Below are 24,342 nucleotides of genomic sequence, written 5' to 3'. Positions count from 1 at the left end.
AAAGGAAGCTGGTTTTAGTTATGGAAGTCAATTATCTTAACACCAGGACATCTCTGCAGGAGTTCCTCATAGGTTCACAGGTGAGGATGTTCACTGCTGGTTACACAATGTCCAACATTATTTGCAATTCCACAGACACTGAAGCAGTTCTTGTCCACATGTAACAAGATCTGGACAACATTTTGCCTTGGGCTGATAAGTGGTGTGACTGTTATATGTCACATATGTGCCAGGCAATGACCATTTCCAACACAGTCAATCTAACCATTGTCCCTTGACATTCAGTGATATCACTATCCATGAATTTCCCCATTTTCAACATCCTGAGGGTTATCACTGACTAGAAACTGAATTTGACTAGCTATGTAAGTGGCGATAAGAGCAAGTCAGAGGTTAGGAATTCTGGATTCCTGACTTTTCAAAGCCTGTCCACCATCTACAAAGTCCAAGTCAGGGGTGTCATAAATAAACTCCATTTGCCTGCATGGGTCAATTTGCAAAAAAATACTCAAGAAGCTAGACACCATTCAGAACAAAGCAGCCCTCTTGACTGGCATCCTGTCTAACGCCTTCAGCATTCACTCACTTCACCACTGAGGCAGTACGTATCGTCTACAAGATGCATGGAAACAACATATTGAGACTTCTGTGACAACAACTTCCAAACAGTCTCTATAACCTAGGCAGACAGGACGTGGAGGAGCCAGTGTTAGACAAAGTTAAAAAATCACAACACCAGGCTATAGTCCAACAGGCTTATTTGGAAGCACTAGCTTTCGGAGTGCTGCTCCTTCATCAGGTAACTGGTGAGACAGGATCATAAGATACAAAACTTATAGTCAAAGATCACAGTGTCATGTAATTAAAATGGATTGGAACAAACTTGATGGCTGTTAAGTCTTTCATCTTTTAGAATGTATACTGTTTTAAATGCATGACCTGTGATCTTTTGCTATAAATTCTGTGTCTTACAATCCTGCCCCAATAGTTACCTGATGAAGGAAAGGCACTCTGAAAGCTAGTGCTTCCAAATAAACCTGTTGTTGTGTGATTTTTAACTTTAGACCTGGATTAGAGTGCTGCTGGAAAAGCACAGCAGTTCAGGCAGCATCAGAGGAGCAGGAAAATCGATGTTTCGGGCAAAAGCCCTTCATCAGGAATACAGGCAGAGAGCCTGAAGGGTGGAGAGATAAGTGAGAGGAGGGTGGGGGTGGGGAGAAAGTAGCATAGAGTACAATAGGCGAGTGCGGGTGGGGACGAAGGTGATAGGTCAGGGGGGAGGGTGGAGTGGATAGGTGGAAAGGAAAATAGGCAGGGAGGACAAGTAATTGGGACAGGGCTGAGCTGGAAGTTTGGAAGTGGGGTGAGGTGGGGGAAGGGGAAATGAGGAAACTGGTGAAGTCCACATTGATGCCCTGGGGTTGAAGTGTTCCGAGGCGGAAGATGAGGCGTTCTTCCTCCAGGCGTTGGGTGGTGAGGGAGCGGCAGTGAAGGAGGCCCAGGACCTCCATGTCCTCGGCTGATTGGGAGGGGGAGTTGAAATGTTGGGCCACGGGGCAGTGTGGTTGATTGGTGCGGGTGTCCCAGAGATGTTCCCTAAAGCACTCTGCTAGAAGGCGTCCAGTCTCCCCAGTGTAGAGGAGATCGCATCGGGAGCAACGGATACAATAAATGATATAGGTGGATGTGCAGGTAAAACTTTGATGTATATGGAAGGCTCCTTTAGGGCCTTGGATGGAGGTGAGGGAGGAGGTGTGGATGCAGGTTTTGCAATTCCTGCAGTGGCAGGGGAAGGTGCCAGGACAGGTGGGACAAGGGCAGGAAATTTTTTTTAATTTTATTTCAAAATATATTTTATTCATAAAAATAAATCTTTGGTACTTGTACAATTTGTCATGTCGTTCATAGATATATACATTGCATGCCTTAACATTACAAAGAACAGATTGAATTAATTGAATTTACAGTTATCCTATTTACAGTTCCCTTTATTAACCATCCAGTCTCTTAGTATTTAGCTGTGGCTTCAGCGGAACCCACCTACTGAGTGGGTGCCCTGTTATACTGTAGCAAATGAACCTTCCTTAACCCCCAGTTTATGGGGTTACCGTTGTCCATGTGACTGTCCTGTCTCTGGGGTAGCTGTCTGCATCCCCATGGTGAGCACGAACTGCTGGACCCTCACTGGGCTGAGGTAGCTATCCAGGCTCTCACTGGGGTCATTGAGCCAAGGCAAGGGTCCGCACCGTCCAGTTCTGTGTCTGACAATGGGTCTGTGGCAGGAAATACATGGGTACACTGCCACATTCAATTTCTCCACCATCCTGCCTTGTCACAGTCTTTGGGTCAAAATCCTGGAACTTTCTCCCTTATATTACAGTGAATGTAGCTACACCACATGGGAGTGCAGCAGTTTCAAAAGTCAACTCACCACCACTTGCTGCAGGACTAGTCAAGAACAGCAATAAACACAGGCCAAGGCAGCAATGTTCATTCATGGATGAAATTTGCATAAGACATCGGAAACAAGATCAGTCGTCCCAAACAACGGCAAATTCTTTATTCATCCTGAAGAGTGGCTGTTTCTTGCATTGATACAAATTCACTGGAAACAGATTTTGCACAGTTTGTTTTCAAATGTGTTTTTGTGGTAACTAAAAAAACACAGGGGAGCTTAGCAAAGATTTCAGAGTTGTAAAATCAATTGTACTGGAGCTAACTAACTAAAACCACAGAAGTTTCATGGATTTCATTTAGCAGTTAAAAGTTGTAATATCAGATTCACAAAATCCTCAAAAAGGTTGGATTATAATCTTGGCACCATCAGCACTGCACAGCTGGACAAACAAGATAACACTGTTCTAATAACTCTAATACAAGCCATATTTGGAATAAGAGACAATCTCAGTCAGCCAATCCTTTGTACAAAACTACTAATGCCCTTTTCTTTTACTCCTAACACTTAATATTCATAGCTCTGTCTAGTCTGTGGGGACTTTGCATAGCCAGGTTTTAACTGTAGTACCAAGCACCATTCGTGGTACATCAAATGCAATGTGCAGGCAAGATTCTGTGGCATTTACAGCTCTAAGAAAATACTAACAAGTACTTAAACAAGATTTAATAGCTGCTGTTTTGGTAACCAAATAGTCTCAGTTTTTTTTATAAGTAAATATATAAATGTTTGCCCATCATGGCCCATGCTAACAACATAGTTATTCCTCTTGCATATATTGAATCTATAGCAGGTTCCCTCAAGTGTTTCATTCATAATCAATTGATCAAAACGTGCTTATTTTTAAAAAAAGGCTGAGTTTAACCAATGCAAGACTTAAAAAAATTGCCATCCCTCAAGAATATGGAATTGGTCTCCTTCACACCAGCTGCTAACAAACCAATGGAAGAATGCTCCTCGTGGTGGGCACCGCAGGGTGTGGAGTGTTTGATTTCCCCTTTTGATTCAGTTTTGATTTAATCCCTGCCCTCCCTATCACCTTTTTGATCACGTAGGCATTGTGCTTTGTTGAGAAGGGCTCTGCTTGTCACTACCCAGTCAGATCTTTCTTTTTTCCCATGGAGGAGTATAAATAAAGATTTCTGCACTTGCTGTTCTTCACTGTGTCCTGCGCGCACACAAGCACTGTTTGGCTATAGTGTGATTAAAAAAAAAGGATGGAGAGAGGTTTCTTATGCTTTCAGTTCATACCATGCAGTACCCTGGCTGTCTTGGTCTATGGACCCTGTTAATTGTCTGGCACTAAGGATGCAGCTGCTTGCATTTCTAATGAAGCCATGTTAATGCTTCATTAGAAATGAAGCCATGAACCCACAGGGTTCAGTGTTGGGGCTGCAGCTGTTCAGGTTATATATTAATGATCTGGATGAAGGGACTGGGGGCATTCTAGCGAAGTTTGCCGATGATACAAAGTTAGGTGGACAGGCAGGTAGTACTGAGGAAGTGGGGAGGCTGCAGAAGGATCTAGACAGTTTGGGAGAGTGGTCCAGCAAATGGCTGATGGAATTCAACGTGAGCAAATGCGAGGTCTTGCACTTTGGAAAAAAAATACAAGCATGGACTACTTTCTAAACGGTGAGAAAATTCATAAAGCCAAAGTACAAAGGGATCTGGGAGTGCTAGTTGAGGATTCTCTAAAGGTAAACATGCAGGTTGAGTCCGTGATTAAGAAAGCAAATGTAATGTTGTCATTTATCTCAAGAGGGTTGGAAAGTAAAAGTCTCATTGTGCTACTGAGACTTTATAAAGCTCTGGTTAGGCCCCATTTGGAGTACTGTGTCCAGTTTTGGTCCCCACACCTCAGGAAGGACATACTGGCACTGGAGCATATCCAGTGGAGATTCACACGGATGATCCCTGGAATGGTAGGTTGAACATACGAGGAACGGTTGAGGATCCTGGGATTGTATTCATTGGAGTTTAGAAGATTAAGGGGAGGTCTAATAGAAACTTACAAGATAATACATGGCTTGGAAAGGGTGGACGCTAGGAAATTGTTTCCGTTAGGCAGGGAGACTAGGACCCATGGACACAGCCTTAGAATTAGAGGGGGTAAGTTCAGAACAGAAATGCAGAGACATTTCTTCAGCCAGAGAGTGGTGGGCCTGTGGAATTCATTGCCGCAGAGTGCAGTGGAAGCCGGGATGCTAAATGTCTTCAAGGCAGAGATTGATAAATTCTTGATGTCACAAGGAATTAAGGGCTATGGGGAGAATGCAGGTAAGTGGAGTTGAAATGCCCATCAGCCATGATTGAATGGCGGAGTGGACTCGATGGGCTGAATGGCCTTACTTCCACTCCTATGTCTTATGGTCTTAACAGTGGAAGGAGCTGCTGCAGATTTCAAAGTGTGCAGGAGAAAACTAAGACTAATCTAGAAATTTATATAATGCATTTAAGTGAGAACTGACAGGAACATAAAATTGAAGCCCTAATCTTTATTAAAAGACTCAATAAATCTTAACACTCTTGAGAAATACATTGTAAGAAAAATAAACTTCAAGGGAAACGTAATTTAGTTTGTATTTTGATTTTTGAAGAGTTTGGAATTAGGAAAAATCGTGTTGGAATTTACACAGTGCCTTTCATGACCACCAGATGGGGTTGCACATTAGCTCAGTGGTTAGCACTGCTGCCTGAAAGCATCAGGGACCTGGGTTTGATTCCAGACTCAGACAACTGCCTCTGTGGAGTTTGCACATTCTCCATGTCTGCGTGGGTTTCCTCCGGGTGCTCCGGTTTCCTCCCACAGTCCAAAGGTGTGCAGTTTAGGTGGATTGGCCATGTTAAGTTGCCCATAGTGTCCAGGGATGTGCAGACTAGGTGGATTAGCCACGGGGAAATTTTCGGTAGGGAAGTGGATCTGCATGGGCTGCTCTTCAGAGGGTTGATGTGGACTTGATGGGCTGAAAGACTTGCTTCCACACTTTGTAGGGATTTTATTCTACGCCCCAAAGTACTTTATTTCCATTTAAGTACTTCTGCGGTCACTGATAAACATTTTAAAGCAACCTTATCCGATATGTTATGACACGCCTCTACTGCAGGTGGGAATTGAACCGGAGCTTTCTAGTCCAGAGACCACAACATGTTGGAGCAGAAGTAGGCCATTCAGTCCATCAAATCTGCTCTGCCATTTAATGAGATCAGGGCTGATCTAATAATCCTCAACTCCACTTCTTTCCTATCTTTCCCCCACAATGGATGTTAGCTAACTGTTCTTTGTCTCTTTCCCTTCTTAAATAAAGGTGTTACATTGACAATTTTCCAGAATCTACAGATTCCTGGGACACTACTACCAGTGCATCCACTATTTCTGTAACTGCTTCCTTTAATATCCTGAAATACATCACATAAGGTCCAGCAGAAGTATTAGATTGTGGCTCCATTAGTTTCCCAAGTACTTTATCTCCAGCGACAGTCAACGTATCATTTTCTATCCTCCTTTTGCCCCTTGAATATTTAACAATTTTGGAATGCTTCCAATGGGAAGACTAAAGCAAATATTTGTTCAACTGCCTATTATTATTTCCCCAGCCTCATTCACGAAGGGACAGATGTTCACTTGGGATTCTCTCTTCCTTTTTATACATTTAAAGAAGCTGAGAGAGAAGGTCACTACCGCTATGCCACTAGTCCTTTTGTAATTTTGCCATCTACCATGATGAATACATGCCCATATGCCAAGAGCATTAGCCTAGATCCCCAGATTACTATTACAGCAAAATGACTACCACGTTCCTTTATGTAGTCACAGATATAATGTAAGAAATGCAACCACCAATAGGGCACAACAAATAGCCACAAAGCAATGTAATAATGACCAGGCATTCTGTTCGTGTAAAACTGATTGAGGGAGAAACATTAGACAGGATTCTGGGGATAGCTCCCCTTGTCTTTCTCAAAACAGTGCCATGGGATCATTAACATCCTCTCCAGAAGCAAAGTGAGGCCTTGATTTCATGTCTCATCTCCAACAGTATTGCACAGGTATATCAGTCTTGATTTTGTTCAAAACCTGGAATGGATTTTCACATTGGAAGCTGGTGACTCAGAATGAGATTGCTGCCAACTGAGCCAGGATTTTAATTCAAAGCCATGACCAGAATAGTTGACATAAATAAGGATTAAAGGTAAATAGAAGAAAAAATTGTTTTAAATAATGTAGTCATAGAGGTGTACAGCATGTACACCCTTCAGTCCAACTTGTCCACGCCACCCAGATATCCCAACCCAATCTAGTCCCACCTGCATTGATAGCCCACTTTTGGAATATTGCGTGCAGTTCTGCTCTCCCTCCTTTCAGAATGATGTTGTGAAACTTGAAAGGGTTCAGAAAAGATTTGGAAGGATGTTGCCAGAGTTGGAGGATTTGAGCTACAGGGAGAGGTTTGAATAGTCTAGGACTTTTTGTTTTACCCCTGGAACATCGGAGGCTGAGGGGTCACCTTATAGAGGTTTGTAATGTCATGAGGGAGACCAGAACTGCTAATTTTTTCTTCTATTTACCTGTTTTGAGAAACAGCAAGAGGCCCAGCCATCACTTCCCTAGCTTACCACAGAGTTCTCAGGTACACCTGGGGATTTATCAGTTTTTATGCATTTCAAGATATCCAGCACTTCCTCCTCTGTAATATGGACATTTTTCAAGATGTCACCATCTATTTCCCTACAGTCTATATCTTCCATATCCTTTTCCACAGTAAATACTGATGCAAAATACTCATTTAATATCTCCCCCATTTTCTAAGGTTCCACACAAAGGCCGCCTTGCTGACCTTTGAGGGAGAAAGTGAGGACTGCAGATGCTGGAGATCAGAGCTGAAAAAGTGTTCCTGGAAAAGCGCAGCAGGTCAGGCAGCATCCAAGGAGCAGGAGAATCAATGTTTTGGGCATGAGCCCTTCTTCAGGATTCCTGAAGAAGGGCTCTTCCCTGAAATATCGATTCTCCTGATCCTTGAGGGGCCCTATCCTCTCCCTCGTTACCCTTTTGTCCTTAATGTATTTGTAAAAACCCTTTGGATTCTCCTTAATTCTATTTGCCAAAGTTTTCTCATGTTCCCTTTATGCCCTCCAGATTTCCCTCTCAAGTACAGTCATACTGCCATTATACTCTAAGGATTCACTTGATCTATCCTGTCCATAGCTTACATTTGCTTCCTTCTTTATCTTAAGCAAACCCTCAATTTCTTTAGTCATCCAGCATTCCTGCACCTACCAGCCTTGCCTTTCACCCTAACAGGAATATACTGTCTCTGGACTCTCGTTATCTCATTTCTGAAGGCTTCCCATTTTCCAGCTGTCCCTTTACCTGCAAACATCTGCCCCAATCAGCTTTTCTAAGTTCTTGCCTAATATCTTCAACATAGGCCTTTCTCCAATTTGGAACTTCAATTTTTAGATCTGGTCTATCTTTTCCCATCACTCTTTTAAAACTAAGAATTATGGTCGCTGGCCCTAAAGTGCTCCCCCACTGACACCTCAGTCACCTGCCCTGCCTTATTTCCCAAGAGTAGGTCAGGTTTTGCACCTTCTCTAGTAGGTACATCCACATACTGAATCAGAAAATGGTCTTGTACATGCTTAACAAATTCGTCTCCATCTAAACCTTTAACACTATGGCAGTCCCAGTCGACGTTTGAGAAGTGAAAATCCCCTATCATAACCACCCTGTTATTCTTACCAATAACTGAGATCTCCTTGCAAGTTTGTTTCTCAATTTCCCTCTGACTATTAAGGGGGTCTATAATATAATCCTAATAAAGTGATCATCCCTTTCTTGTTTCTCAGTTCCACCCAAATAACATCCCTGGATGTATTTCCAGGAATATCCTCCCTCAGCACAGCTGTAATGCTATCCCTTATCAAAAACACCACTCCCCCTCCTCTCTTGCCTCCCTTTCTATCCTTCCTGTAGCATTTGTATCCTGGAACATTAAGCTGCCAGTCCTGCCCATCCCTGAGCCATGTTTCTGTAATTGCTATGCTATCCCAGTCCCATGTTCCTAACCATGCCCTGAGTTCATCTGCCTTCCCTGTTAGGCCCCTTGCATTGAAATAAATGCAATGTAATTTCAGTCCTACCCTGTTCGCTGCTTTGTCCCTGCCTGCCCTGACTGTTTGCCTCGCTTCTTTTCTCAACTGTACCAATCTCAGATTGATCTCTTCCTCACTATCGCCCTGGGTCCCATTCCCCCACCTTACTACTTTAAATCATCCTGAGCAGCTCTAGCAAATCTCCCTGCCAGTATATTAGTCCCCTTCCAATCTAGGTGCAATCCGTCCTTCTCGCACAGGTCACTTCTACTCCAAAAGAAATTCCAATGATCCAAAAATGTGAATCCTTCTCTCATACACCAGCTCCCTCAGCCATGCATTCATCTGCTCTATCTTCCTATTCCTCCCCTCACTAGCTCTAACACTGGGTGTAATTCAGTTATTACTACTCTCAAGGATCTCATTTTTAAATTCCTGCCTAACTCTCTATAATCTCCCTTCAGAATCTCATCCTTTTCCCTTCTCTGTCATTAGTTCCAATGTGTGACCTCCTGATGGTCCCTCTCCCCCTTGAGAACATTCTGCACCCTGATGTGGGATATAGGTAAATTAATGTTACTTCTGCAATTTTACAATTCCATCTTACAAAGTAAAATGAACTCACACCAGTGTGTAATTGTTTTAGCCAAGAGCTGAGTCAACAAGAATGGAAACGATGTGGAGGAAATATATAATTGTTTTTGTATTAGCTAAAACTGTATGTCAGAAGGTAGACATTATGGGCAAGTAGATAAGATGTTGTGAGGGGATGAAGTTAAGCTCAATACGCCTGTACAGACAGTAGGTATAAACATCTGCTTCCCACTTTTACAAAAACACAGGAACAAACCCCAATTAAAAGGGTCATAGGGATCAGAACGGCCTCGGGAAAGGCACAGATGAAGGGGGTAGATAATGATGAAGAAAGAATATGCCTAACAATGACCTACAGCAGGATGAGGTCAAACAGCCTTGTGAGACCAGGAATAAGCATTTTGTCACAGACAAGGCCGGATAAGGCAAGAGATAAACAGGGGTAATGGGGGCCGGTCTTAGGGAAGTGGACGATGTAAACAGGGGAGGGAGCAGTGTAAAACAATAGACATCAAATCATATAAATGTTGTGTATGAATTGAATTTGGTGTGTGTATGTCCCTTGCCTTGTAGACAGTGGACATCACACCCACTTGCAAGTGTAAAATAAATGGCACTACTGATTCAGATCTTGTCTCGGACTGAAATTATTGAAGTGAGTGGGCTTTGTTTCTCACACTGAGATATCCTTGATCTTGGCACCAGGGAGGCAACACACCACTCTGATTTTTCGCTGTTAGCCACAGAAACGTCTGTCTGTGCCTCAGACTAGACAGTCCCCTAACATAATCAATCAATCTCTTGGAACCCAACGTATCCTTCATTGCATTAGAGCCAGTCTCAATTCCAGAAACTTGGCTGTTCTCCTGAGAATCCAACACCCCCTGCACTTTCCAAAACAACATACTTGTTTGAAATGGGGATAGCCACAGAAGACTCCCACACTTCCTGCCTACCTCTCTCACCTTTCCGAGAGTTAGCCCATCTATGTGACTGTACCTGTGACTTTTATCCCTTCCTATAATTGCCATCCATCCCACCCCCTTGCTCTTGTAAATTTCTCATTGCCTCTCACTGTCGCTCCAACCTTCCATTCAATCTGATAGAATTCCCAACCAATGGCATTTATTGCAGGTGTAATCCTCAGTAACACGTAAACTCTCCCTAAACTATCACATCCGACAAGAAGAGCATATCACTCTACTGAAGGCCATTTCTGCTTCTTCCAATCTGCAGACACAGAAAACAACACTGTCTTATTCCTCTCCAAAACATTGCTCTAGGCTAACTTAATACTTATGGCTTATATTTTTAAATTTAATCAAGAGACACAGATATCATGTTGGTGATATAACTTTTTACTCATTAACATTATCATACTTTAAAGTATTTTAAAGTATTAAAATATCCCAATTGCTTCTCAGGTGCATTTTGAATCAAAACTTCATAACAAGCTACAACAGCAGTTGGTGATAGTAAGGATTGCAGACGTGTAAGTCAGAGTTAATAAGATGTGGAGCTGGAAAAGCACAGCAGGTCAGACAGCATCTGAGGAGCAGGGAAGTCGTCATTTCAGGTCAAGATCCTTCATCAGGACTGGGGAGTGGGAAGGGATCTCAGGAATAAACAGAGGTAGAGGGGTGGGGTAAGGTAGCTGGGATGCACCCGCATGGATCTGAGCTATGCCTGCCTCTTTGCAGGATACATGGCACAAACTCTCTCCCACAGCTACACCAGCAACATCCCCAACCTCTTCCTCTGCTATGTTGATAGCTGTGCTACCTTGTGCTCCCAAGAGGAGCTCGAACAGTTCATTAACTTCACCCACACCTTCAATCCTGACCCCAAATTCACATGGACCATCTCTGACACCTCCCTCCCTTTCCTGGACCTCTCCGTCTTCATCTCAGGTAACCAACTTAACACAGACATCTGTTTCAAATTTACCAACTCCCACAGTTTCCAAGACTACACCTCCTCTCATACATCCTCCTGCAAAATGAGATCCCATACTCTCAATTCCTCCGCCTCTGCTCCCAGGACGAGCAATTCCACTCCAGGACATCCCAGATGTCCTCCTCCTTCAAGGATATGTGGCCAGATAGGCTGCCCAAAATAATTGGTTTATGATGAACTTTGATAAAGTGGCCAAAAATTAAAGAATGCTGGGAAATAAAACCCAACCTTGACTAAACTGACTGTGCTAATCCACATGCTGCAGCTGCCCACAGATGGTTTGCAAACAAACCTGACAGCTGCAGACCCTGCAATATACACCTCAAGGTGGACTTGAATTGGACAATAGAATGTTGCCCTCAGGACAATTGGGATCATTGAATCATTTGCTAGACACAGAGGCACCTAAGGGCGACCCTCCAATCAATGTGCCAACATCTGGTTGGGTCTGATTGATCAGGGTAATCACCTCCAAGATCATCTAAAGAAGAAGGCATCATCACGTGGAACCCAGCCAAGTTCTACTGGGGTGGTATACAATCAATCAACTATAGGATGGAGTAGTAATGTATATCGTTAGTTCATAGTAAATTTGTTGTTCCACTATTAATTATTTCAATAAGTGAAAATCATTGTTTGTAATCTCAGTTCAAATCAAATCTCAGTTCCTTTAATGAATATAAGAATTTAAACACAGTATGGCAGGCACAATAGACTGGAATTTCCCTTCTCCTGTGATTAATAATGCCCTTAACAGCATCGCCTCCATTTCCCACACTTTTGCCTTCAAACCCCCTCCCCCCACAATAAGGATAGAGTACCCCTGGTCCTCACATACCACCACACCAAGCTCCAAATTCAAATGCATCATCCTCTGGCATTTTCGCCACCTTTAGTTTAGATTAGATTACTTACAGTGTGGAAACAGGCCCTTCAGCCCAACAAGTCCACACTGACCCTCCGAAGAGCAACCCACCCATACCCAATTCCCCTACATTTACCCTTTCACCTAACACTACAGGCAATTTAGCATGGCCAATTCACCTAACCTGCACATCTTTGGACTGTGGGAGGAAACCGGAGCACCCGGAGGAAACCCACGCAGACACGGGGAGAATGTGCAAACTCCACACAGACAGTTGCCTGAGGCGGGAATTGAACCCGGGTCTCTGGCGCTGTGAGGCAGCAGTGCTTAACCACTGTGCCACCGTGCCGCCCACTGTAGTCAGACCCCACCACCAAACAGATTTCCTTCCCCACCCCATCTGCTTTCCATAGGGACTGTTCACTCCGAGACTCCCTTATCAGTTCCACACCCGGCACCTTTCCCTGGAACTGCACGAAGTACAACACCTGCCCCTACATCTTCTTTCCAAGGCCCCAGATGCTCATTCCAAATCCAGCAGAGATTCACCTGCACTTCTAACCTGGTCTATTGCATCCAATGTGGTCTCCTCTTCATCAGAGAGGCCAAACGCAGGCTTGGAGATTGGTTCGCTGAGCATCTATGCTCTGTACGCTCCAATCAAAACCACCATCTGGTTGCCAGCCATTTCAACTTCCACTCCCACTCCCACGGCAACATGTCCATCCTGGGCCTACTCCTCTGCCAAAATGAGGCCACACGCAAACTGGAGAAACAAAACCTTCTATTTCACCTCAGGAGCTTACAGTCCAATGGCCTCAACATAGAGTTCACCAGCTTCAAAGTCTCCTCACCCCCAACCTCATCCCATGTCCAACCCTCCCTCTCCTCCTCACCTTCTTGACCTATCTTACCCATCCATCCCCTTCACACTTATCCACTCCACCCTTCCCACTGACCAATCACAATAACCCCCTACCTGCATCAACCTCTCACGATCCCACCTACCTCTCCCCCAGCCCCATCCACCTATTTATGTCCGACCTCCCATCCCCCTCCTGACCTGAAATGTTGTCTTTCCTGCTCCCACATAAGCAATTGTTTGTTACCACAGGTAGCCAAAACTTAGTCAAATGGGTAAGTTTGAAGAAAGCCAGGGAAAGTTTTAATTTGGAATGCTTTAGGTTTAGGAGCTGAATAACATAGATCCATTCATTAAATTGATTTCTACAGCTTGAGCAGGTTCAGAGATAGAGTGGGAGTTTATTCAAAAACAAGGATACGAACTGTAACACTGAGATGTTGCCAGATTGGAGCAATGTGGGTTGGGCATAAACTAAATGGGACTTGTGCAGTTAGGTTACAGGGTTTTGAATAAAAACACATTTACAGAGAATGTAAGAATAGGAGATACATCACAAATTTTTATTTAAATACTACTTATTTTTAAATCTCGATTCCTTTATTTCTTTCTTTTCGTTTTGTCAGTGACATTTCTATTTGATACCATTGATAGATTTTGATTCTATAAAATCAAAAAAAAATTGCACTTGGTGATTCTGAGATATTGGCAGATATAACGACACACTTCCGGAGCAGGTGGGATTTAAACCCTGGCCTCCTGGCTCGGAGATCGAGACACTGCACCACAATATCCCAAACTTGCAGACATAGCAATGCTGACAAACATTGGGTGAATGTCACATGAGTAAATGACGTGCACCACATCACATGATCAGTTGCACATGATCTAGTAGCAGCACAGAGCGGAAAGTTTACCGTATACCACCCGGTAGTGTCACCCAAACAGGAATGAAACGAAATCCGCTGGGTTAGAGCTGCTCATACGCCCCTTCCCCAGAATCCCAGCCCCAATGGGAAGTATTAGTTAATAAAAACAGCGTGGTACCCTCTCTTATGACCAAACAGCAATAGGAATGCTGGATTCTGGCTACAGGCAATGAACTGCAACTAAAGGATTTTCGAAGATTTAACCCCAGCTTGCTGACTCTTTACCTTCACAACACTGATTGCATTTCAAAATGAACGTCTCGGTGCCTGCAAAGTGCTTTGGGGCGTCCGGTGGTGCCAATTGAATACAAGTTGATATTTTTCCCCTCCAGCTGTCTGTAATATTTAAGCCCCAAACCCAATCCCTACCCCCTAAACGCCATCCCCAATCTGTAACATTTCCTCCACAACCATCTGGTGAAGGAGCGGTGCTCCGAAAGCTAGTGCTTCCAATTAAACCTGTTGGACTATAACCTGGCGCTGTGAGATTCTTTTTTAAACTTTGTACACCCCAGTCCAACACCGGCATCTCCATGTCATGACTTTCCAGGGAGACTCCCTTGGGACGTGTACGCTTGGCTGACTACAAGCCAAATTCTCAGGAGGACACAAATCTGTCCATGCAAGAGCAGTCTGCATCACAACGTCCCACTGACCTACCAATATTCTGGGTCTGGGTGTAGTAGGGGGAAACCAAGTCCAGTAATCGCCTGAGCTGCAGCTGGGCTTGGAACAGAGAGAGAGGAGGGTCAAGAATATTCATAAAAAGAATGGATTTGGAGGTGCCGGTGTTGGACTGGGGTGTACAAAGTTGAAAAAAAAACCCACAACGCCTGTCAGATTATAACCTGGTGTTATGTGATTTTTAACAGAAAAAACAGGTAACCTTGGGTTGACAGCTCACGATATAACCGGCTCTCGCCCCTTTAAATCAGAATCGGATGAAAATTCAAATGCAAGGCACGGCCACCGCCAGCAGAGAGAGGGACTTCCTCAGGAATAATACCAAAACTCACCCGGACTGGAGATTCAGCCTCTCGCTCGGAGCTTCCTCTAAAGTATGTTGCTGTTTCCTGTGGCCCGGGCCGGGGAAATGACATGGGGAATACAGCAGAGAAGTGAAACCTGGAACCGGGGGGAGGGGAGGGAGCAGAAACCTAAGCACCAGAACTCAGCCCTTTACTGCCACAACGCTACAGGGAGAAACACATCCTGATACCACATTGGGGAACAGATTAACGACAACAATTGTTTGCATTGATATAACGCCGTTTAAACCTCTTTCACCTCCCCCCGCAAAAAAGCATCTGGCACTGATAGAAATCAGGTAACCTGACTCGGGAACTCCAAAAGATGCAAACAGGGCGGTTCACTTCAGCCTCCAACGACAAAGATGGGTTTTGATAAGTTTTTCTTTTCCCCCCCAAAAAATCAGTGATTGTTGTAAAACGAGTGGACAAATTTAGGGTGAGAGGGAAGCCAAAAACCAAAAAGTGCATATATTTGCATTTATATAGCACCTTTCAGCTATAATCTAGGGTGGTCCAAAGTATTCTACATGTAATGAATCATGTTGGGGCCCAGTCACAGCAGTCAATGTGCACAGGGCAAGTTTCCAGTAACAGGAATGAAGCAAATTACCAGATTACTGGAGCAGAAACTGAATGATCTGTGTTGGTTCAATCTACAATTCAATGAACTATTTGAGTCTGGTTGCAAGATCATTGTATTCTCCTTAGCAAAGGCAGAAAAGAAAACCAGGGAATGAACAGTATATTGGGTTCTGATGTTTCGACAGTTTGGAGGTAATCACCATTAAAAACAGGGTTGAGTGGGTTACTGATGCTCATGAGGTAAAAACAATGACTGCAGATGCTGGAAACCAGATTCTGGATTAGTGGTGCTGGAAGAGCACAGCAGTTCAGGCAGCGTCCAAGGAGCAGCAAAATCGACGTTTCGGGCAAAAGCCCTTCAGTTGAACTCTTCTAACATAGTTACATCAGTATTGGTCAGTAGAATTTGGTGATGCCCTTGAAAATTAAGGATTTAGGAGATGGTGTTTTTGTAGCAAAGTCTCATTTTCAGTTCCAAGCCTTCCATCATCGGTTCTTGTTTCGGTTTTAGTTCTAGTCCTGTCTTTATAATAGGTGCAGGAACTAGTCATTGGATGTATATTTATAGAAAAGGATGTCATCAGAGAATCTAAAAGTGTTTCTCTGGAAAATTAGCACTGCCAGTTAAATAAAAGCAGGTACTATGGTCTCAGTCAGATTACGTTTCATAACAACAGGGTACCAGTTGAGCCAGAGCTGACCTTTAAGTTAAATAGATCAAACAATAATCTGATAGGAGGGCAATGGTGACTGCTGTCCCCAAAAGAAGAAAGGTCAACTCCAGACACTGCTGGGCCAAGTTGAGGACCTCATACTCCCTGGTCTACCTTTTTTGCACAAGACAGACAGAAAGCACTGCTGTATGAATTCACTCGGCCCAAACAGCAGGACAGCCTAAGCACAAGATCAAACGTATAAAGAGATGGCGTCAGTCCACTACAACCACACATAAGTTCCTTAGCCCCTAGTGAGGTCAAGCCTTGAGAGGAGTGGCTGAGAATGACAGTGGGCATGAGTACTGATCTGCTTCTCAAAGTGGTAGACATTTACGGTCACCGACTGGAACTGGCCAAGGATGATCTTAAGCAGATTGTTGTGGCCATGTGCTCCCCAGAGCTAAACAAAGATTTAGATTAGGACACTCCGAACAAATGCATGCTGGCGAAGTTGCAGGCTGGTTTGTAAGGGGTGCTGGTGATAATGTAACTACTCTAGTAATCCAGGATCCCAGGCTAATGTCATGTGGACAAAGGTTCAAATCCCGTTGTGGCAGTTGCTGAAATTTGATTTCAGAAAAAAAGCTATTCTAATGGTGACTATATAACTACTGTCAATTATTGTTTTAAAATTAAAACCTATTTGGTTCAGTAATGTCCTTTAGGGAAGGAAATCTACCATCCTTGCCTGGTCTGACCTACCCATAGCAAGGGAATTGACTCTTAACTGCCCTTTGACCATTTAGGGATGAAGAATAAATGCTGGTGTTGCCATTGACACCCACAAACAAATATTGAAAAAATGTTACTGGGGGATGGGAACTCCGACAGTAACCAAGTCCTAGTTAACACCAAGTAGGATCCTAGCAAAAGGCCAAACGTGTTCACAGTCAAACTCCATGACTTGTGCCAACATGAGAGATGGTAAAGGTTACTATTTTAATTCACTCCATTTCAAAAATCTATTTTTAAACAGCCATTAGTGAATATCACTCTCGGCATGTACAACGCCAACATAATCCGTTGGGAAGGGTTAGACACATACTCCCATTTGGCCTGGAAGCAGATTGGTGACAATGCTCACTGAACTTCTGCTGGCCACAGTTCAAGACCATCTAAAGTCTCATTCCAAGAAGTGATACCCCAGCATGCTGCCTGAATTGGAACCATCTAAGCCTCGATGCCCATGATGCTACAAAAACTTCAGTGTTAAAACTGACAATAGCAATCAGCCCCACATTTACTCCTTTTCCTGTAGAGATGGATCCTGTTGAGCAAAAGCTGGAGATATTGGAGACTAGAGGTGATGCAGATCAGTAATGGAACTCATCAAATTGCTAGCGTGTTTCAGGAACTAGGGCAAATAACTGAAGGCCCCTAGTGACTCCAGCAGGCCTCCCAGTAAGAGGTGATTGCCCTTCTTCAAACTGATGTTGGTGATAGTGCACACTGTAGAATACAAAGACCATCAGCAATTAAGTCTGTTGAGTACAGCTTCTCTGCCACCATCATTCATTGCCTCTGCCCTGAACCAAGGAAGGGTGTGCCCAAAATCTATGAGGCTTTGGAGTGGATTACAAGCCAACCACATCTGATGACCCAAAGCTGCAGGCAGTTCTCAACTCTGTGCCAGATGTACTTGCAACCTATCGATATAACGGTGGAAATGGGACCAAAATGGGAGATATTAATGGGCCAGTATATGCTCTCATGCAGAAGGACTGTTACCCTGCTGCCTCGGTAGGAGAGATGTCCTTCTGTGTTGTTGATCTTACAGACATTATGCCTGAATATTTGTGGGATTGGCATCAAGGAGCATTATGGTCTCCCCCTTCTCCATTGGTATCAGCCAGTAATGGAAGGCAGTCGCCGTCCTATTGCCTGACTCTCCCCGGAATCATGAGCACATTTCTCCCGCATGCACATTTATATTGTGTCACTCCTATCTATGCCGGTCATTCTGGTCCCTTGTAAATGCACAGCCCACCATACCACTGAGAAGGAATAGTAATATGGTGATTCAATCAATTCAGAACAGTATTCACCCGTCATTGACCACAGATGTTCATGAACCAAGGTTCTCAATGGTGACATTGAGGTTGCCATGATTGCTCAGTGGTTAGTACTACTGCCTCAGAGCATTAAGGACCAGGTTCAATTCCAACCTTGCGTGACTGTGGAGTTTGCATGTTCTCTCCATGTCTGTGTGGGTTTCATCTGGGTGCTCCAGTTTCCTCTCACAGTCCAAAGATGTGCAGGTTAAGTGGATTGGCCGTGGTAAATTGCCCCATAGTGTCCAGGGGTGTGCAGACTATGTGGGTTAGCCATGGTAAACGTGGGGTTATGGGGAGCTAGGTCTGGGATGTATGCTGTTCAGAGGGTTAGTGCAGACTGGATGAGCCGAGTGACCTCTTTCTGCACTGTAGGGATTCTGTGACACTGGCATCTGGTATTGCTCTGTGGTCTACAATCAGATCTCATAAGTGCTTTTTCATTCATGCCAGTCAACTAGTTTGCAAATCTACCTTTCCAAACCAGCGCGCATCATTGATTCTCTATGTGCACTCGATTCCAGGTTCTTGCAGTTATCCTGTGACTGCTCACTATGTCTGCCATCTCAAGCCGTGCTTTCTTGGGTATGCTCACGGGCTCCTCCCATCTTCTGAAAGCAGGTTATCCCTCCTTGGGCTTGTTACTTGTGGGAACTTCTCCAGGGAGGCATCACCTAGTCATACAGCAACCCATCCTTGTGCTGGTCCTGTGCAGACACACCCCAATGCTTTGATATGGTTACCTGAAAGTTTAAACTTCTGTAGCACATGATACATGTAGATGTAACTTATTATGTGAAGCAGCTAACACATGAAAAGTCCCTAACATTCTCAGCTACTTGATAGGATTAAAACATGACTGGTTGATGTGGCCAAGAGTTTGAGATGACAACGTTTTAAGCAGTCAAGCAATTAATAGGTACTCTATTTGTAGACAGACTACATTTAAGATAATCCAACCAGAAATGAATACTTTGTGAACTGTCTGTGTGTATTATTAAACTAGACAAGCAAATAGGATCAGGATTGAGACTTCAGAGGTCAAGGGTCAATAGTTACCAAGAGCTATCTGCAACATGTATATAGGGGACAAAATCTGAAAACTTTAAGTTAATAACATGGTCTATTGTTTGAAACATATGTATTAACATAACATAGATATAGCAACTTGGGGGTTGGAGCACAACACAATCTAAAAATTAGAATCAGATTTTTCAATAGTGCAAGTAGGGAACACTATGACGTGCAATAAATGTACAGACTGAAATTCTTTCAACAGTCGATACCTGATTAACTGTAAGTTCTAAATTTGAGACATAGAGCTTTGCTATCCCAAGGTACTAAGGGACATGGGAAGGTAAGTAGGCAGAGGTCGGTTGCTAGTCAATGAATGGTGGAATATAATTGAGAGACTAAATGGTCTTGTTCTGGTCCCATTGTCCTTCTCTAAAAAAAGGACATCCAGCAGTAATGAATATCATACCTGTTCCCGTGAAGTGATTAGTGTGGGTAGACAGGACAAAATCCTATGGTGTCACCTTGTGAGAAATACTGAAAAGAAAATAGAGATCTGCATGGACAGAATTGGATAGGTAACCCCGTGAAAATAATTTTCTTGCTACAGAAAACACTAGTGAGAAATTCTGGACTCTTCCATCTCAGAAATAATTGAATTGTACTTGTTCCATGCAGTGCTGGCACCATTTAATTCTTAATCAAAATTACTCTTTGTGCATTATTGATATGAAAGCTCTGGGATGTCGTGTCACTGGCTTTCATTCTACGATATGAAAATCCAGGCACATAGGACTTAATAGGCAGATAGCAGGAAGAGCATAAAAAAAAGCATACATTTTTAAAAAAAGGCAAAGTGGCTTCCGCCAGCTTATCCTGTCATGAAATTTATTTTGACTGAAAAATATGCCAAACCACTGAGGATAGTCTACCACTTAACTACATGGATTTCATACAAGCCCTTATTTAAAATCAAAAGAACCAAGCACCTAAAATTTAAGGAACACAAGCAAATGAGGTAACTATAATTTTTAAATAAGCGAATAATTCATACCTAAATATACATTCTGTACTAGCAATATATTATAAATTAATATACCTACAGTTTGGGTAGATATGTTTATAATCTGTGCAATATAGAATATTTTGATGCTATAGATGAAAATAGTGCTCAAATAGAAACCAAGAGTAAGCTAGGATTAAAATCATAATCACATATTGTTTGAATTGAACTTTGAAGATCATTGATTGTAATATCAGAATTCAAGAAAATTAAACTACTGCACAGTGATCACTATGTTGAGCCAGTAGTTACTCTTGTGACACAATATGTACAAAACTCCTTCCCTGATAATGTCTGAAATAACCCTGTATTCTTTCTTAAATGGGCAAGATAATGATAACTTGCCATTACTTGCAACAATTTGTACAGCAAAGTAGACAAGGATAAAGATATAGTTAAAACAGAAAAATTGAGAAGTGATTGAGATGGAGGTTTGCAAAAATCACTTTTAACAGCATTACTTATAAATAAATTGAACAACTATAGTATTCCTATATTGCATAGCAGATACAGAATAAACTCAACAATGAAAGTTAGTGTTTGTCCTTTCTAGTCTCATTATCTGCTTTAATAAATCTTAATTATCACCTTACAGTCTCTCTGAATATTAAAAATACATGAACATGGGCTTGCATTCCTTTATCTTTAAGTTGTAGTTACAAATTAAAATATACCCTCAGTGCTTGGGAGCCTCCTGTGAAGCGCGTCTGTGCTGTTTCCTCCGGCATTTATAGTGGCTTGTCTCTGCCACTTCCGGTTGTCAGTTCCAGCTGTCCACTGCAGTGGCCGATATATTGGGTCCAGGTTGATGTGTTTGTTGATAGAATCTGTGGATGAGTGCCATGCCTCTAGGAATTCCCTGGCTGTTCTCTGTTTGGCTTGCCCTATAATAGTAGTGTTGTCCCAGTCGAATTCATGTTGCTTGTCTCTCGTGAATCGGACTCCTGTGAGTGTGGCGTGTGTGGCTACTAAGGATAGCTGGTCGTGTCGGTTCGTGGCTAGTTGGTGTTCATGGATGCGGATCGTTAGCTGTCTTCCTGTGTGTCCTATGTAGTGTTTTGTGCAGTCCTTGCATGGGATTTTGTATGCTACATTGGTTTTGCTCATGCTGGGTATCGGGTCCTTCATTCTGGTGAGTTGTTGTCTGAGAGTGGCTGTTGGTTTGTGTGCTGTTATGAGTCCTAGTGGTCGCAGTAGTCTGGCTGTCAGTTCAGAAATGCTCCTGATGTATGGTAGTGTGGCTAGTCCTTTGGGTTGCAGCATGTCCTAGTTCTGTTGTCTTTCCGTCAGGCATCTGTTGATGAAATTGCGCGGGTATCCGTTTTTGGTGGACACATTGTTCTTCTTCCTCTTTTTGCAGTTCTGGTGTGCTGCAGTGTGTTGTGGCCCTTTTGAACAGTGTCTTGATGCAACTTTGTTTGTGTGTGTTGGGGTGGTTGCTTTTGTAGTTTAGGACTTGGTCTGTGTGTGTGGCTTTCCTGTAAACCTTTGTGCTGAATTCGCCGTTCAGTGTTCTCTGTACCATCACGTCTAGGAATGGGAGTTGGTTGTCCTTTTCTTCCTCTCTAGTGAATCGGACTCCTGTGAGTGTGGCGTTGATGATCCGGTGTGTGTTCTCTATTTCTGTGTTTCTAATGATTACAAAGGTGTCATCCACATATCTGACCCAGAGTTTGGGTTGAATTTGCGGTAAGACTGTTTGTTCTAACCTTTGCATTACAGCTTCTGCTATGAGTCCAGAGATCGGTGAGTCCATGGGTGTGCCGTTGATTTGTTCGTATATCTGGTTGTTGAATGTGAAGTGTGTTGTGAGGCACAGGTCCAGTAGTTTGAGTATGCAGTCTTTGTTGATAGGTTCAACATCCTGTTGTCTGTTCTGTATGTCCAGCAGGTTGGCTATTGTTTCTCTGGCTAGGGTTTTGTCGATAGAGGTGAACAGTTTCTGCAGAAACTGAAACACCTGATCAGCAGATCCAGACACTCTATACAGTCAACACAGGAATTCTTGGACATCATCAGAAATATACACATAGACAAGGAAGAAACCATGGTCTCATTCGATGTAACGGCACTGTTCACCTCTATCGACAAAACCCTAGCCAGAGAAACAATAGCCAACCTGCTGGACATACAGAACAGACAACAGGACTTTGAACCTATCAACAAAGACGGCATACTTAAACTACTGGACCTGTGCCTCACAACACACTTCATATTCAACAACCAAATATACGAACAAATCAACGGCACACCCATGGGCTCACCCATCTCTGGACTCATAGCAGAAGCGGTAATGCAAAGGTTAGAACAAACAGTCTTACCGCAAATTCAACCCAAACTCTGGGTCAGATACATGGATGATACCTTTGTAATCATTAAAAACACAGAAATAGAGAACACACACCGGATCATCAACGTCACACTCACAGGAATCCGATTCACTAGAGAGGAAGAAAAGGACAACCAACTCCCATTCCTAGACGTGATGGTACAGAGAACACCGAACGGAGAATTCACCACAAAGATTTACAGGAAAGCCACACACACAGACCAAGTCCTAAACTATGAAAGCAACCACCCCAACACACACAAACGAAGTTGCATCAAGACACTGTTCAAAAGGGCCACAGCACACTGCAATACACCAGAACTGCAAAAAGAGGAAGAGGAACACCTATACAAGGTATTCGCCAAAAACAGATACAAACAGATACCCGCGCAATTTCATCAACAGATGCCTGAGAGAAAGACAACGGAACGAGGACATGCTGCAACCCAAAGGACTAGCCACACTACCATACATCAGGAGCATTTCCGAACCAACAGCCAGACTACTGCGACTACTAGGACTCATAACAGCACACAAACCAACAGCCACTCTCAGACAACAACTCACCAGAATGAAGGACCCGATACCCAGCATGAGCAAAACCAATGTAGCATACAAAATCCCATGCAAGGACTGCACAAAACACTACATAGGACAAACAGGAAGACAGCTAACGATCCGCATCCATGAACACCAACTAGCCACGAAACGACACGACCAGCTATCCTTAGTAGCCACACACACAAATGACAAGCAACATGAATTCGACTGGGACAACACTACTATTATAGGGCAAGCCAAACAGAGAACATCCAGGGAATTCCTAGAGGCATGGCACTCATCCACAGACTCTATCAACAAACACATCGATCTGGACCCAATATACCGGCCACTACAGTGGACAGCTGGAACTGACAACCGGAAGTGGCAGAGACAAGCCACTATAAATGCCGGAGGAAACATCACAGAAGCGCTTCACAGGAGGCTCCCAAGCACTGAGGATGTCACCTAGACAGGGGACGAAACGTTTGCAAGACAAATTCCCATCTCGGCGAACAGAACCACAACAACGAGCACCCGAGCTACAAATCTTCTCCCAAACTTTGAATTAAAATATATTGAGTACATTTTTTTACTTCCTTTTAGTGTCTTTTCTCTCCCTCTCTTAATCCAGTGTTTCTTTCCCTCCATTTATTTCACTACCTGTAGCAGATTTGACATTTAAGTCACTATGCTAACTTCCACTTCTAGTTCAGTCTCAATACTGCTTATTTCACAATTGCTTAAGCCTCATCCATGTCGAGAACATTGTGTTATTTTGAACTCACCTACAGCATTACTACTTTTTTACCAGTTAGGGTAAACTCTGGATCCTTATTTTTACATTAGATTTCTTCATAACTACATGCTTGAAAAAGAACTACATTAAAAAGTAGGCACAAAGATAATCAGAATAAACAATGGAATACCCAGTCATTTGTGTATTTGGGTTTTACATTATGGCATAAAAGAGCAAGCTGAGTCTGTCATATGGATTCAGATCAGGTCTGAATATGCCTCCGTTCAAATTCTTAAGCTTATTAAAACTGATGGTGCAACTTTAACTCATTAAAGTTCTTGAACTATTGTGCTGGAATTTGCTAGCATAAGATGCAAATACCCAAAAGGTTGCTCTTGGACTTCAGTCCTTACCCCTTCTGTTCCCTCCCATGACAGTGATACGATCTCCCTTCTCCTCACTTACCATCCCACCAGCATTCAACCTGCACACACCAGGCCTTGTTATCAAATGGTCTGCT

At 43.2% G+C, this 24,342-nt stretch overlaps 1 protein-coding gene across 2 annotated transcripts in view; it reads right to left on the bottom strand.

The window, feature by feature from the left end:
* The window catches only part of cpvl (carboxypeptidase vitellogenic like), a 106,501-nt gene extending 91,445 nt beyond the window's left edge, over positions 1-15,056 (bottom strand). The window contains exon 1 of one of the 2 annotated variants that reach the window (XM_072575038.1): positions 14,774-15,056. The gene's annotated coding sequence lies outside the window, so the exon portion shown is untranslated. Of the gene's footprint in view, positions 1-14,643; positions 14,751-14,773 lie in introns of those variants that run through there. The other variant, XM_072575039.1, reaches the window with a different exon arrangement.
* Between the last annotated feature and the right edge of the window lie 9,286 nt (positions 15,057-24,342).

The sequence above is a fragment of the Chiloscyllium punctatum genome, chromosome 8 (assembly GCF_047496795.1).
Source record: "Chiloscyllium punctatum isolate Juve2018m chromosome 8, sChiPun1.3, whole genome shotgun sequence".
NCBI classification, from domain to species: Eukaryota; Metazoa; Chordata; class Chondrichthyes; order Orectolobiformes; family Hemiscylliidae; genus Chiloscyllium; species Chiloscyllium punctatum.
This window is presented reverse-complemented; position numbering and strand designations above follow the sequence as displayed.